Source organism: Hyperolius riggenbachi, chromosome 10 (genome assembly GCF_040937935.1).
Source record: "Hyperolius riggenbachi isolate aHypRig1 chromosome 10, aHypRig1.pri, whole genome shotgun sequence".
Taxonomy (NCBI): Eukaryota; Metazoa; Chordata; class Amphibia; order Anura; family Hyperoliidae; genus Hyperolius; species Hyperolius riggenbachi.
The window spans coordinates 267,758,728-267,773,925 of record NC_090655.1 but is presented as its reverse complement, the minus strand read 5'-3'; the positions used below and the strand labels follow the sequence as shown (position 1 = coordinate 267,773,925).

The following is a 15,198-nucleotide window of genomic DNA, read 5'->3' as shown; positions in this document are numbered from 1 at the left end:
CCTGGCCTCGGCGAATTTTAAAGTAGCTCGCGAGCCGAAAAAGTGTGGGCACCCCTGCTCTATGGGGTTCAGGTCAGGAGAGATGGCAGGCCAATTGAGCACAGTAATACCATTGTCAGTAAACCATTTACCAGTGGTTTTGGCACTGTGAGCAAGTGCCAGGTCATGCTGAAAACTGAAATCTTCATCTCCATTAAGTTTTTCAGCATATGGAAGCATGAAGTGCTCCAAAATCTCCTGATAGCTAGCTGCATTGACTCTGCCCTTGATAAAACACAGCGGACCAACACCAGCAGCTGACATGGCACCCCAGACCATCACTGACTAGGTACTTGACACTGGACTTCAGGCATTTTGGCATTTCCCTCTCCCCAGTCTTCCTCCAGACTCTGGCACCTTGATTTCCGAATGACATGCAAAAGTTGCTTTCATCCGAAAAAAGTACTTTGGACCACTGAGCAACAGTCCAGTGCTGCTTTTCTGTAGCCCAGGTCAGGCGCTTCTGCCGCTGTTCCTGGCTCAAAAGTGGCTTGACCTGGGGAATGCGGCACCTGTAGCCCATTTCATGCACACGCCTGTACACAGTGGCTCTGGATGTTTCTAGTCCAGATGGCTTCCGCAGGTCCCCCAAGGTCTGGAATCGGTCCTTCTCCACAATCTTCCTCAGGGTCCGGTCACCTCTTCTCGTTGTGCAGCGTTTTCTGCCAAACTTTTTCCTTCCCACAGACGCGCCTTGATACAGCACTCTGGGAACAGCCTATTCGTTCAGAAATTTCTTTCTGTGTCTTACCCTCTTGCTTGAGGGTGTCAATGATGGCCTTCTGGACAGCAGTCAGGTCGGCAGTCTTATCCATGATTGCGGTTTTGAGTAATGAACCAGGCTGGGAGTTTTTAAAACCCTCAGGAATCTTTTGCAGGTGTTTAGAGTTAATTAGTTGATTCAGATGATTAGGTAATAGCTCGTTTAGAAAACCTTTTCATGATATGCTAATTTTTTGAGATAGGAATTTGGGGTTTTCATGAGCTGTATGCCAAAATCATCATTATTAAAACAATAAAAGGCTTGAACTACTTCAGTTGTGTGTAATAAATCCAGGGCTGTGGAGTCGGAGTCGGAGTAGGAGTCGGGAAAAAATGCACCGACTCCGACTCCTAATAAATTTAAACTGTAATTAAAATAGAAAATATGATAAAATGTTCTATTTCTCAGATAACAGTCATCATAAATAATTTATACATACAGTAATAGCTGTGCTTAATCCACAAAAATGAAATAAACCAATCAAAATTAGTTATTTGTGCTGTTTCAATAAAGCAGTCCCCGTATTTTTAAAGTCAGATATACACATCTGATTGTGACTGTATATATGATGTGCACACAGGAATCTCTTATAGATACGAAATAACATCTAATAGAGATGGTCAGTGAGATGGAAATAATTCTGCGTTGATTCTGATTTATGCAAATGTATGCACTCTCTTTGCTCATGAAATCAAATAATTTGATGTTGTTAAAATTTGGTTTGGTGACTACGAATTAAATGGTACCTGAGAAGGATGAAAAGAAAAGTTTTATACATACCTGGAGCTTCTTCCAGCCCCTTTCAGGCTTATCAATCCCTCGCTGTCCACCTCCACCACCTGGATCTTCTGCTATGAGTCCTGGTAATTCAGCCAGTCAGGGCAGTCCAGCCATGAGCCGCTTCCACAGTCAGGAGCGTTCTGCACCTGCGCAACAGTGCTGCACAGGTGTAGTACGCTCTCGGCGGCGGAGTGTGTGCATGTGCACTACACCAGACTGGCTCAAGTACCTGGACTCATAGCAGAATATACAGGTGGCGGAGCAGGACAGCGAGGGACTGATTAGCCTGAAGGGGGCTGGAGGAAGCCCCAGGTATGTATAAAACTTTAATGTCATCTGTCTCAGGTTTGCTTTGTTACACAGTAGTACTATACTCTACATATGCTCTCCCCACAGAGCTGCAGGGAATCCACTGAGAATGTTGTGCACATTGAACAAGAAGTGTTGTCTATCACCCATAAACCTGGTTCAGATTGTGCATGAAGAATGTGTAATAGAGAAAGAATCTCCTCATTCCCCTGCAGAGTACCTGCACATCATTCTTACATGTACCCACACTTACATTGCCTAGGGCCTGATAGATGTTGTTTGTTCCGGCCTGTACCTTTTACAACTACTCTTACTAAGGACTAGTTGTAGTCTATGACTAAATGGAATAAATATGGCAGCCTCCATATCCTTCTCACTTCAGTTGTCTTTTAAAATTCCTAAGCGTTGGCAGTTAAGAGACAAATTTCATGTTACATACTTTCAATCAACAAGATTGTAATATGCAAATTAGAGGAGTCGGAGTCAAGGAGTTGGAGTCGGAGTCGGTGGATTTTTGTAACGACTCCACAGCCCTGAATAAATCTAAAATATATGAAAGTCTAATGTTTATTAGTACATTACAGAAAATAATGAACTTTATCACAATATGCCAATTTTTTGAGAAGGACCTGTATTTGGTGTCAGTATCAAATCAATAACCAAACTATTGATCAATCATGTATAGTATTACATATATAATGTTGAAAATATAACCAGAAATAAATATACAAAGTACTAGGTGGTATTGGGCTATACGCTTCTGTTGAGAATCAGAGGCATTGGAGTTTGCCCATCACCCCTATTCTTTAGATAAGTTCCACATTTTGAGGGTAAGGAGGAGACTCCCGAGCTGCTGCTATATCAAATTACAGACCCCTAGATTGGTATATATGTGATATCTGGGAACAAGCAGTGCTGGAGGTCTGCATTGCTACACAGAAGTGGCACGGGGGTCCCCTCCCTACCCTACACATGGGGGGATTGCAGGAGGCCTGGCTGGGGGGATATTCAGCATGAAATGTAATGAATGAGGGGTGCATCTCTCTGCACATGCCCAGATCTCCGGTGACAAGCAGCGATTCTCTCTCCTCCACTGCTAATTCTCCCCATACTTTCCCACCAGGGTGACAGAATAATACAAATACCCACAATGCCTCTGGCTGAGCTAGCTTCCTGCTACACGGCAACAGCACCCATTAGAGCTGAGGTACAAGCGCCATCTATAGGGCCACAAGTAGGGATCTATTTATTTAGAAAAGAGGGTTATATTTCTTATTTGGACTTTATTTTCATTGCGTTTATTCAGTTTCAACCCTCTGTAGAAGTTCAGCCAATGATACACACAAAACAAAAGGTTCGCATATTTGTTATGACTGAAAAAAAATACAGAGAGGGAAATCTCCTTTCCTCAGTTCATTCTGGATAAATGGGAGCTTCTAATATTCCCACATCTGCTGCTCACATTAGGTACATAACTGTATACAGAGCTTTCTTGGAGTCTCGCCTTCTTGTTTTTAATTTAATTTAAGGGGGTTAATTTCTGACTCTGAATTGTACAAAGCAGCCATATCAGTGTGACATAAAATCTGGCTCAGTCAGCTCCCAACAAAAACAAATAATTCACTTTTCAGCACTCTTGTTATCAGGAGTGTTTGATAAGCCATAGAAAAAGTGTTTTGGCTTCTATTTACTCTTCAGGAGAGCCATGGCTGCATGCAACTGCAGAACCTGCCTCATTTCCATCGATATTAACTCTGGTTTATTAACCCTTCCAATGAGAAATATAAAAAGTGATCACAGGCAAGTTTTAACTAGGCTTAGTACTATATGTGCCCATATTTATCGCACTATGTCACCTTAGTTCAGGAACTTTAAAGCTTTACAAACCAATACACTGAGTACCATGTAAGAAGCCTCTGTGTATACTGTGTAATTATGCTTCTTTGTGCAAAAAAAATAAAAAAAAAAATAAAAAAAAAATAGACAAAGTGTATCAGAACACTTTTAGCCAAGACATTTCCCACACTCAGCACCAGAAAATAAGGATTTTGCAGTGTGAGATGTCTCATGTGTGACCAGATGTGATTTATGCTTAAAACATTTCCCACTCTCAGCACGAGTAGAGCTTCTCACCAATGTGGGATTTTTCATGTGAGATAAGAATTGATTTGTGTGCAAAACATTTCCCACACTCAGCACATGTATAAGGCTTTTCACCAGTGTGAGATCGCTCATGTTTTACAAGGATTGATTTACGCCCAAAACATTTCCCACACGCTGCACATGTATAGGGCTCTTCACCAGTGTGGGATCTTTCATGTGAGATAAGGCTTGATTTCTGTGTAAAACATTTCCCACACTCAGCACATGTATAAGGCTATTCACCAGTGTGAGATCGCTCATGATTTACAAGGATTGATTTATGCCCAAAACATTTCCCACACACAGCACATGAATAGGGCTTTGCACCAGTGTGAGATCTCTCATGTCTAACAAGGTTTGAGTTACTCCCAAAACATTTCCCACACTCGGCACATGTATAGGGCTCTTCACCAGTGTGGGATCTTTTATGAGTGAGAAGATAAGATTTCTGTGTAAAACATTTTCCACACACAACACACGAATAGGGTTTTTCACCAGTGTGGGTTCTTTCATGAGTGAGAAGGCTTGATTTCTGTGAAAAACATTTCCCACACTCAGCACACGTATAAGGCTTTTCACCAGTGTGAGATCTTTCATGTGAGATAAGATTTGATATCTGAGAAAAACATTTCCCACACTCAGCACATGAATAGGGCTTCGCACCAGTGTGAGATCTTTCATGACTGACAACCTGTGATTTCTTTATAAAACATTTCCCACACTCAGCACAAGAATAGGGCTTCTCACCAGTATGAGATTTTTCATGTACAACAAGGGTTGATTTATACCCAAAACATTTCCCACATTCAGCACATGAATAGGGCTTTTCACCAGTGTGGGATCTTTCATGTAAGATGAGGCTTAATTTCAGTGCAAAACATTTCCCACACTCAGCACATGAATAGGGCTTTTCACCAGTGTGATATCTTTCATGTGAGATAAGATTTGATTTATGTGCAAAACATTTGCCACACTCAGCACATGAATAGGGCTTCGCACCAGTGTGAGATCTCTCATGTCTTACAAGCTCTGATTTCCATACAAAACATTTCCCACACGTAGAACAGGAATGAGACCCTCCAGCAGGGGGAGAGCTGTGCTGGGTATGAGGCCCCTCAGGGTTAGACAGGTGAGGGGAGTCTGGGGAAATATTTGGGGTCACCAGGACATCTGCAGGATTACATCCAATTACATCACCATCCGGTGTACAGTCTGTGGATTCAGAGAGATGGGTCTCTGAGAGGTTCCTGATGCCGGGACTCCGCGCTGCAAATAAAGAAACAACATCACTTCCTGTTAGAGAATTTTGAGGGGAGGAGCAATTATCATTAGGGAGGGTCAGAGAGCTGCTGATAATTACAAGTTGATGCAGTTTTTGCAGTTTGGAAATGGACCGAATGCAGCAGCTGCATAACTTTGCATATAATTTTACTGTAACAGGTACATTTTTATTGTATTTTTGGTTTTTGCATACAAAATACAACTTAAAGAGAATCTCTATTGTTAAAATCGCACAAAAGTAAACATACCAGTGCGTTAGGGGACATCTCCTATTACCCTCTGACACAATTTCACCGCTCCTCGGCGCATTAAAAGTGGTTAAAAACAGTTTTAACAAGTTTGTTTATAAACAAACAAAATGGCCACCAAAACAGGAAGTAGGTTGATGTACAGTATGTCCACACATAGAAAATACATTCATACACAAGCAGGCTGTATACACCCTTCCTTTTGAATCTCAAGAGATCATTTGTGTGCTTCTTTCCCCCTGCAGCTATCTTCCACTGAAGTGTCAGGCTGTTTCTTCCTGCAGAGTGCAGACAGCTCTGCCTGTATGTAATTCTTCAGTATGTGAAAGCCCAGCCAGCTCAGGGGAGGATTTATCCAGCTAGTAAAAGATAATCGAGCAGTGAGAAGCTGCACTAATCTAAATAACACACAGCAGTGTGCAGAGAGGGGCCTGGAGGGGGGAGATGGATCACAGAACCACAACACTGAAGAACTTGGCAGCCTTCCAGACACAGGCCGACAAGTCTGACAAGAGAGAGATAAGTTGATTTATTACAGAGATGGTGATAGTAGAACGTGCTGCAGTAAGCCAGAACACATTAGAATAGCTTTTGGAACTTGTAAGATGATAAAAAATAGGATGCAATTTTTGTTACGGAGTCTCTTTAACAAAACATTTCAACATACCAGAACAAGAACACAATGGTAAGTCAATACATACTTAGAAAAAAAAGAAAAAAAAAAAAGAAGAGAAGAGGAGAAAACAAGATAGTAGCTCCCCCATGTGAAGAGACACATGAAGGGGCGAAGAAAAAGAAGAAGAGAAGGAAGCATCATTATCACTGTTACATGTTATACACGTCAGAATATATCCATCTTACACACAGTCTCAGCACTATGTATCATATTTCATGGATTATTGTCGTATATCGAATAGAGAATCTTCATTTATCCATTGTCACTGGTTATAGAACTGAAATTATCAACTTGTGCAATATCAAGAGTCTCTCTGAATACTGATTATTCTAGATACCTTCCGATAGATCCCATCCCCCCACTGGAGCTTATCGAGCATATATCTCTTTTCATTGAAGAGTAAATCATTCTGTCAGAACTTATAAACACTCATTGAGCAGGCATGGGTGCTGTAAGTGTAGTAGTACACGGCAATCTGAGATTATGTATAGTTTTTTGTAAGTTTTCCTCAGGCAACATGTAACAAAGTACCTCACCTGGTATAGATTTGTAAATGTCTGTCAATACAGTCCTACAATACTTGTTGCACCATCCAGACCAAATATAGTCACATTTATTGGGACAGTTCCAACTTTTATATGTCATTTTACATAGTGGGAGGATTTTGTTAACTGCGTTAATCCATTCAGCTTTGGTGGGTATGATAGGCTGGCTCCTATCAGATAAGATTACTTTCCTAGCTACATGGCAAAGCGTAAATATCATTGCTTGTTTATACTTACCGTAACTGCCTTTCGCAAATATGCCTAATCTTACCATTTTAGGTTCAAATTTAAAAGGCGCATAGAGACTCAGGCAAGGAGCACACTTGTCATGATTTGTCTGCAGCACAAGTGGCCGTGCATCTTACAGACCCCCCTCAGCTTACACCTTTCTAGAGACTCAGGCAGGGAGCACACTTGTCATGATTTGCCTGCAGCACAAGTGGCCGTGCATCTTACAGAACACCCCCCAGCTTACACCCTTCTAGAGACTCAGGCAGGAGCACACTTGTCATGATTTGTCTGCAGCACAAGTGGCTGTGTGTCTTACAGAACACCCCCCAGCTTACACCCTTCTAGAGACTCAGGCAGGGGGCACACTTGTCATGATTTGTCTGCAGCATAAGTGGCTGTGCATCTTACAGAACCACCCCCCAGCTTACACCCTTCTAGAGACTCAGGCAGGGAGCACACTTGTCATGATTTGTCTGCAGCACAAGTGGCCGTGCATCTTACAGAACATCCCCCAGCTTACACCCTTCTAGAGACTCAGGCAAGGAGCACACTTGTCATGATTTGTCTGCAGCACAAGTGGCCGTGCGTGTTACAGAACACTCCCAGCTTACACCCTTCTAGAGACTCAGGCAGGGAGCACACTTGTCATGCTTTGTCTGCAGCACAAGTGGCCGTGCGTCTTACAGAACCCCCCCAGCTTACACCCTTCTAGAGACTCAGGCAGGGAGCGCACCTGTCATGATTTGTCTGCAGCACAAGTGGCCGTGCATCTTACAGACACCCCCCAGCTTACAACCTTCTAGAGACTCAGGCAGGGAGCACACTCGTCATGATTTGTCTGCAGCACAAGTGGCTGTGTGTCTTACAGAACACCCCCCAGCTTACACCCTTCTAGAGACTCAGGCAGGGAGCACACTTGTCATGATTTGTCTGCAGCATAAGTGGCTGTGCATCTTACAGAACCACCCCCCAGCTTACACCCTTCTAGAGACTCAGGCAGGGAGCACACTTGTCATGATTTGTCTGCAGCACAAGTGGCCAAGCCTCTTACAGAATACCCCCCAGCTTACACCCTTCTAGAGACTCAGGCAGGGAGCACACTTGTCATGATTTGTCTGCAGCATAAGTGGCTGTGCATCTTACAGACCGTCCCCCCCCCCCCCCCCCCAGCTTACACCCTTCTAGAGACTCAGGCAGGGAGCACACTTGTCATGATTTGTCTGCAGCATAAGTGGCTGTGCATCTTACAGACCGTCCCCCCCTCCCCCCCCCAGCTTACACCCTTCTAGAGACTCAGGCAGGGAGCACACTTGTCATGATTTGTCTGCAGCATAAGTGGCTGTGCATCTTACAGAACCACCCCCCAGCTTACACCCTTCTAGAGACTCAGGCAGAGGGCACACTTGTCATGATTTGTCTGCAGCACAAGTGGCCGTGCGTGTTACAGAACACTCCCAGCTTACACCCTTCTAGAGACTCAGGCAGGGAGCACACTTGGCATGATTTGTCTGCAGCACAAGTGGCTGTGCGTGTTACAGAACACCCCCAGCTTACACCCTTCTAGAGACTCAGGCAGGGAGCACACTTGTCATGATTTGTCTGCAGCACAAGTGGCCGTGCGTCTTACAGATCACCCGCCAGCTTACACTCTCCTAGAGACTCAGGCAGGGAGCACACTTGTCATGATTTGTCTGCAGCACAAGTGGCCGTGCATCTTACAGAACACCCACCCAGCTTACACCCTTCTAGAGACTCAGGCAGGGAGCACACTTGTCATGATTTGTCTGCAGCACAAGTGGCCGTGCATCTTACAGAACACCCCCAGCTTACACACTTCTAGAGATTTAGGCAGGAAGCACACTTGTCATGTATTTGTGGGGTTTGCGGAGTTCTGTCATCGCATTTTCTGAGTTCATTTGTAATTTTGGGATACACTGGAATCAGGAATGTGCACATTGTGCATAAAAAAGCAGATTCATAATCATGGGAAATATGTGAATGACATGCAATTCCGGAGCGGGCCATTGCATATAATGGATAGTGCGGCAGTGTGTGTTCTGCTATGTGCAGCACAAGGCACATGATTCGGATCAGCGTGCTCCCTGCCTCAAGCTGGCTATCCTGCCTAATAAAGTGCCAGGTTTCTGTGTCTGTCTGCGTCCGTGGGGGTCAGGCCTCAGAATCGCAGACACAGTCACTGCAAATTTGCCATGATTTTTGCTGCAATTTCTTAAAATCACTGACTTTGACACACTTACAATTCTGAGACTGTAGAGGAATAGAAGTAAACCCCCACCCACACATTAGATTAAAGTCGGCTGAGGTATCTGATAATCAGGCATGTGCACAGCAGCTCCAGACCAGCGTTCATCACCCAACCAGCGATCTGCCAGACTGACCAACGCAGCCTAGAGACAGCCGACACCTTTGTGGTGATCCCGCCCACCGTGTGATGTCACATTGGTGCCGCTTCATCAGCCCTATGCCCAATGTGTTGTACTTGTAACAGAACACGCTGTCACCCTCTAGGCTGTCTTAATGCTCCCCATTGAGCGGCATCAGTCTACCTTGTGTCCAGGTCGTAGGAGGGCACCAAGCACTGGGAGGGGGTGGGGCAGAGGTGATGAGCTGAGGAGGGCTATGGGGGGGGGGGGGGGGCAGGAGTAGATTCTAGCACCCATTAATGTAACAGGTCTAATATAGGGGAAAAGAGGCCAGAGGACACCGAGAGCTGAGGATGGATGTACAGAGAGGGGACACAGAAATAGGTTCTATATTTATTTAGCTTAATAAGTATTTTGTATTTCTAATGTTTATAACTCACCGACACGCATCCTTGTAAAAATGTCTTCCTCCTTAGATGCTCTCATCATGTCACCCTCCTCCACAGACTGCTGATCACTCCTCACATATGTCTCTTCTTCTTCCTTTTTAATTGTCCCCATCATATCACCCTCCTCCATGGACTGCTGATCACTCCTCACGTACGTCTCTTCTTCTTCCTCTTTAATTGTCCTCATCAGGTCACCCTCCTCTGCAGACTTCTGATCAATCCACACATAGGTCTCCTCTTCCTCTTCTTTATTTGTACTCATCATGTCACCCTCCTCCATAGACGGTTGATCAATCCTCACATATGTCTCTTCTTCCTCTTTAATTGTCCCTAACATGTCACCCTCCTCCATAGACTGCTGATCACTCCTCACATACGTCTCTTCTTCTTCCTCTTTAATTGTCCTCATCATGTCACCCTCCTCCATAGACTGCTGATCACTCCTCGCATAAGTCTCTTGTTTTTTGAGCTCACACATTAGTTCTGGAAAGAATAACAAATGATAGCAGTAATATATTAGCATTAAAAAACAAAGCACAGAAAAGCACATATTTTTCTAGGGGGTGATAATATCCCATAAGCTCTGGTATCTGCACATTCAGTGCCACAGTCCTCTCTTCCAGTGTGCCTTGCTCTGCCCAATATATAACAAGAATGTGCACCCCGACCTCTGCTCTGCCCAATATATTACAAGTATGTCCACCTTGTCAAGAACCGGCCCGCGGCACGCCTGCGTATGCGGTTCCCGACTGCGGGTTTGACCAGATTAAGCGGGGAACAGCCTTATTTAAGCTACAAACAAGGCTGGAACCCCTCAAAACACCTCTCACTGCCACCACTAGCGTTGCTAGACACTTCCACTCTGCTGTCGAGTCCTCAGCGCGCACTCCGCGTTTTCGTATTTGGGTCAGCTTTGCGCTTAGGCCAAATACGGGAACGCCACGCACCCACACACACACACAGTTGCAATCTTACACTGTCGTGAAGCAAAGACCCACTAACAGTCGTTCCGAACGATACTGTTAGCTACTCGCACTGGCGTTGTTCGTACGTTGGGTCAGCTGCGCGCTTAGGCCAACGCATGACAAACGCCCCCACACACAATGCAATTACAATTTCCTACGGTAGTGTTGCTCAAGCGTACAATTAGGCATGAACTTATACACGGTTACACTTCAGTCTCTTCTAGGCTATGAGTGTTAGTTTAGTACGGCAGAAGTCAAGCTTATTAAATAATAATTTAATATTCCAGAAAAACATAGAACAGTGCAGAACTTAATATATACAAAAAGATTACAAAAAAACAAAGTAAAAATAGTTACAAGATAAAAGTTACAAAGATAACACACAAAGCGATTTTGCTTACCAAAATAAACGGGAAATAAACGGACCAGCGTATCGATCTGGTGTTGTTGCGGGTGGTACGCACTTCTGGTCAGGAACCAGGTTAGTTCTAGCCGTGTGAGCTACCTCCAAGAACTACAAGTTGTGGCTATCCTAGCTGCGGTTTTATACTATAAAATACGCCTGGAGGCTGTAAGCCTGTGTGGACGGGGGGAAGCTAGATTTAATTACATCCTCAGTCATAATTGGATCTCCAGAGATCTAACATCCACCTGCGAAAAATGTACAATAGCCCACATACATGAAAAGATTTCCCTAGTCCACGTTACAGGTGACAACCCCATTGTTGACAGTACTTCCTAGCTGATCAAAGATAAGGAGGTTGCACCTCCACCAATAATTCAATTTCCTCACAATGAAATAGTGTTTAACACACATGCCAACTTTTGGTGAAGCTACTCTTCCTGACTTAGCCTACAGTTCTTCACTTCCTCAACAGAAGTGTAAATGTTACAAGTGTCAAGGACTTCAACACTTCACTTCTGCCATTGTCTTATTACCCCAAGCATTATTCACTGAAGTCCTCTTTAGATGCAAATGTAGGTCTTTGAAGTTACCTGACTATGTCCTGATTGGTATAATGGGACAATAGGGCTTCTAATGAGGTCCCTGCTCTCCTAGGAACTGAGGGTAATTGTATTCCACACTGTCACACAGACAAGTACAGCTTCCCCCAAAGCCAGATGATGACCCATACATACGCATCTGAAATACAGTACATAGCAGTCAGACAGGCAAATGAAAATATTATCCTTACGTCATAAGCACCCCAGTATTTTCCTGACACACCTGACCTCTGCTCTGCCCAATATATAATTATATCCACCCCGACCTCTGCTCTGCCCAATATTTAACAAGTATGTCCACCCCGACCTCTGCTTTGCTCAATATATAACAAGTATTTCCACCCTGACCTCTGCGCTGCCCAATATATAACAAGTATGTCCACCCCGACTTCTGCTTTGCCCAATATATAACAAGTATGTCCACCCCAGACCGCTGCACTGCCCAATATATAACAAGTATGTCCACCCCAACCTCTGCTCTGCCCAATATATAACAAGTATGTCCACCCCGACCTCTGCTCTGCCCGATATATAACAAGTATGTCCACCCCGACCTCTGCTCTGCCCGATATATAACAAGTGTGTCCGCCCCGACCTCTGCTCTGCCCGATATATAACGAGTATGTCCACCCCGACCTCTGCTCTGCCAGATACATAACAAGCATGTCCACCCCAACCTCTGCTCTGCCCAATATATGACAAGTATGTCCACCCCGACCTCTACTCTGCCCAATATATAACAAGTATGTCCACCCCGACCTCTGCTCTGCCCAATATATAACAAGTATGTCCACCTCGACCTCTGCTCTGCCCGATATATAACAAGTATGTCCACCCTGACCTCTGCTCTGCCCGATATATAACAAGTGTGTCCGCCCCGACCTCTGCTCTGCCCGATATATAACGAGTATGTCCACCCCGACCTCTGCTCTCCTCAATATATAACAAGTATGTCCACCCGATCTCTGCTCTGCCCAATATATAACAAGCATGTCCACCCGACCTCTGCTCTGCCCAACATATAACAAGTATGCCCACCCCGACCTCTGCTCTGCCCAATATATAACAAGTATGTCCACCGCGACCTCTGCTTTTCCCGATATATAACAAGTATGTCCACCCAAACCTCTGCTCTGCCCGATATATAACAAGTATATCCACCCCGACCTCTGCTCTGCTCAATATATAACAAGTATGTCCACCCCAACCTCTGCTCTGCCCAATATATAACAAGTATGTCCACCCCGACCTCTGCTCTGCTCAATATATAACAAGTATGTCCACCCCGACCTCTGCTCTGCCCAATATATAACAAGTATGTCCACCCCGACCTCTGCTCTGCTCAATATATAACAAGTATGTCCACCCCGACCTCTGCTCTCCCAATATATAACAAGTATGTCCACCCCGACCTCTGCTCTGTCCAATATATAACAAGTATGTCCACCCTGACCTCTGCGCTGCCCAATATACCTGTATAATAACAATCACACAATCACCTCTTCCAGCAGCGTGTTTTCTCCATTTCCTACAACTTCTCTTCCTGCTGTGGTACATCACTTCCTGTATGTACGATCGCCATCTAGTGTTGAATAAACTAACTGCAGTTTCTGTTTGTGGACTCAACTGCATTCTTGCTGGTTAGTCTGCACATCCGCCAATGTATTTCTAACATATTACACAGCACTGGACATTAATTTAGGTTACAGACAATATTTAGGGTCGACATAAAGCAATAGGACAATACAGGAATACAAGCAAACCAGATCACGTAGCACAGTATGGGCTTGACATAGGAGACATAAGCAGGACGACCCTGCCAATAGGCTTAAAATGTAGAGGGAGAGGTAGGGACACAAAGGGTAGGGGACCAGAGTTCAGCTGCGGGGTTTAGAGCTCCAATGAGGGGGAAGGGGGAGTGAAAAGGTGAGTTTTGAGGGCCTTCTTGAAGATGTTGCAGGAGTGGGAAACTCTACTGGTGGGAGGTATGGAGTTCCATAGTGTTGGAGCAGCTCTTGAGAAGTCTTGCAGGCATGCATGGTATTGGGTGATGCGGGGAGCAGTCAGGCGAAGTTCATTGGAGGAGGCAATAATTGTTGTTTTAACTATTATTATTATTCCCCAAACTGGAGACGGAAAGCTGCCATTTGGATGCCATACACACACATGCATACATACACACATACATACATACACACACATACATACATACACACATACATTTGCATACATACAAATGCACACGAATATCCCAGTCCTAGTAAATAGGTATGAACAAGCAGAAGGAAAGTGAAGACGAGAACTGCCATTTAAATGCTATACACACATGCATAGACACACATGAATGCATACACATGCACATGTATATCCCAGTCAGGAGTCTGTGAATCAGTATAAAAAGCAGAAGGAAAGTGAAGATGAGAGCTGCCGTTAAAATGCTATACACACATGCATACATACAGTGGCTTGCAAAAGTATTCGGCCCCCTTCAAGTTTACCACATTTTGTCACATTACTGCCAGAAACATGAATCAATTTTATTGGAATTCCACGTGAAAGACCAATACAAAGTGGTGTACACGTGAGAAGTGGAACGAAAATCATACATTATTCCAAACATTTTTTACAAATCAATAACTGCAAAGTGGGGTGTGCATAATTATTCAGCCCCCTGAGTCAATACTTTGTAGAACCACCTTTTGCTACAATTACAGCTGCCAGTTTTTTAGGGTATGTCTCTACGAGCTTTGCACATCTAGAGACTGAAATCCTTTCCCATTCTTCTTTGTAAAACAGCTCCAGCTCAGTCAGATTAGATGGGCAGCGTTTGTGAACAGCAGTTTTCAGATCTTGCCACAGATTCTCGATTGGATTTAGATCTGGACTTTGACTGGGCCATTCTAACACATGGATATGCTTTGTTTTAAACCATTCCATTGTTGCCTTGGCTTTATGTTTAGTTGTTGTCCTGCTGAAAGGTAAACCTCCGCCCCAGTCTCAAGTCTTTTGCAGACTCCAAGAGGTTTTCTTCCAAGATTGCCCTGTGTTTGGCTCCATCCATCTTCCTATAAACTTTGACCAGTATCCCTGTCCCTGCTGAAGAGAAGCAACCCCAGAGCATGATGCTGCCACCACCATATTTGACAGTCGGGATGGTGTGTTCTGAGTGATGTGCAGTGTTAGTTTTCTGCCACACACAGCGTTTTGCAATTTGGCCAAAAAGTTCCATTTTGGTCTCATTCGACCAGAGCACCTTCTTCCACATGTTTGCTGTGTCCCCCTCATGGCTTGTGGCAAACTGCAAATGGGACTTCATATGCTTTTCTGTTAACAATGGCTTTCTTCTTGTCACTCTTCCAAGCCAACTTTGTGCAGTGCACG

At 44.4% G+C, this 15,198-nt stretch overlaps 1 pseudogene; it reads right to left on the bottom strand.

Moving 5' to 3' along the window:
* The window catches only part of LOC137537177 (zinc finger protein 585A-like), a 51,818-nt pseudogene extending 38,463 nt beyond the window's left edge, over positions 1 to 13,355 (bottom strand).
* Between the last annotated feature and the right edge of the window lie 1,843 nt (positions 13,356 to 15,198).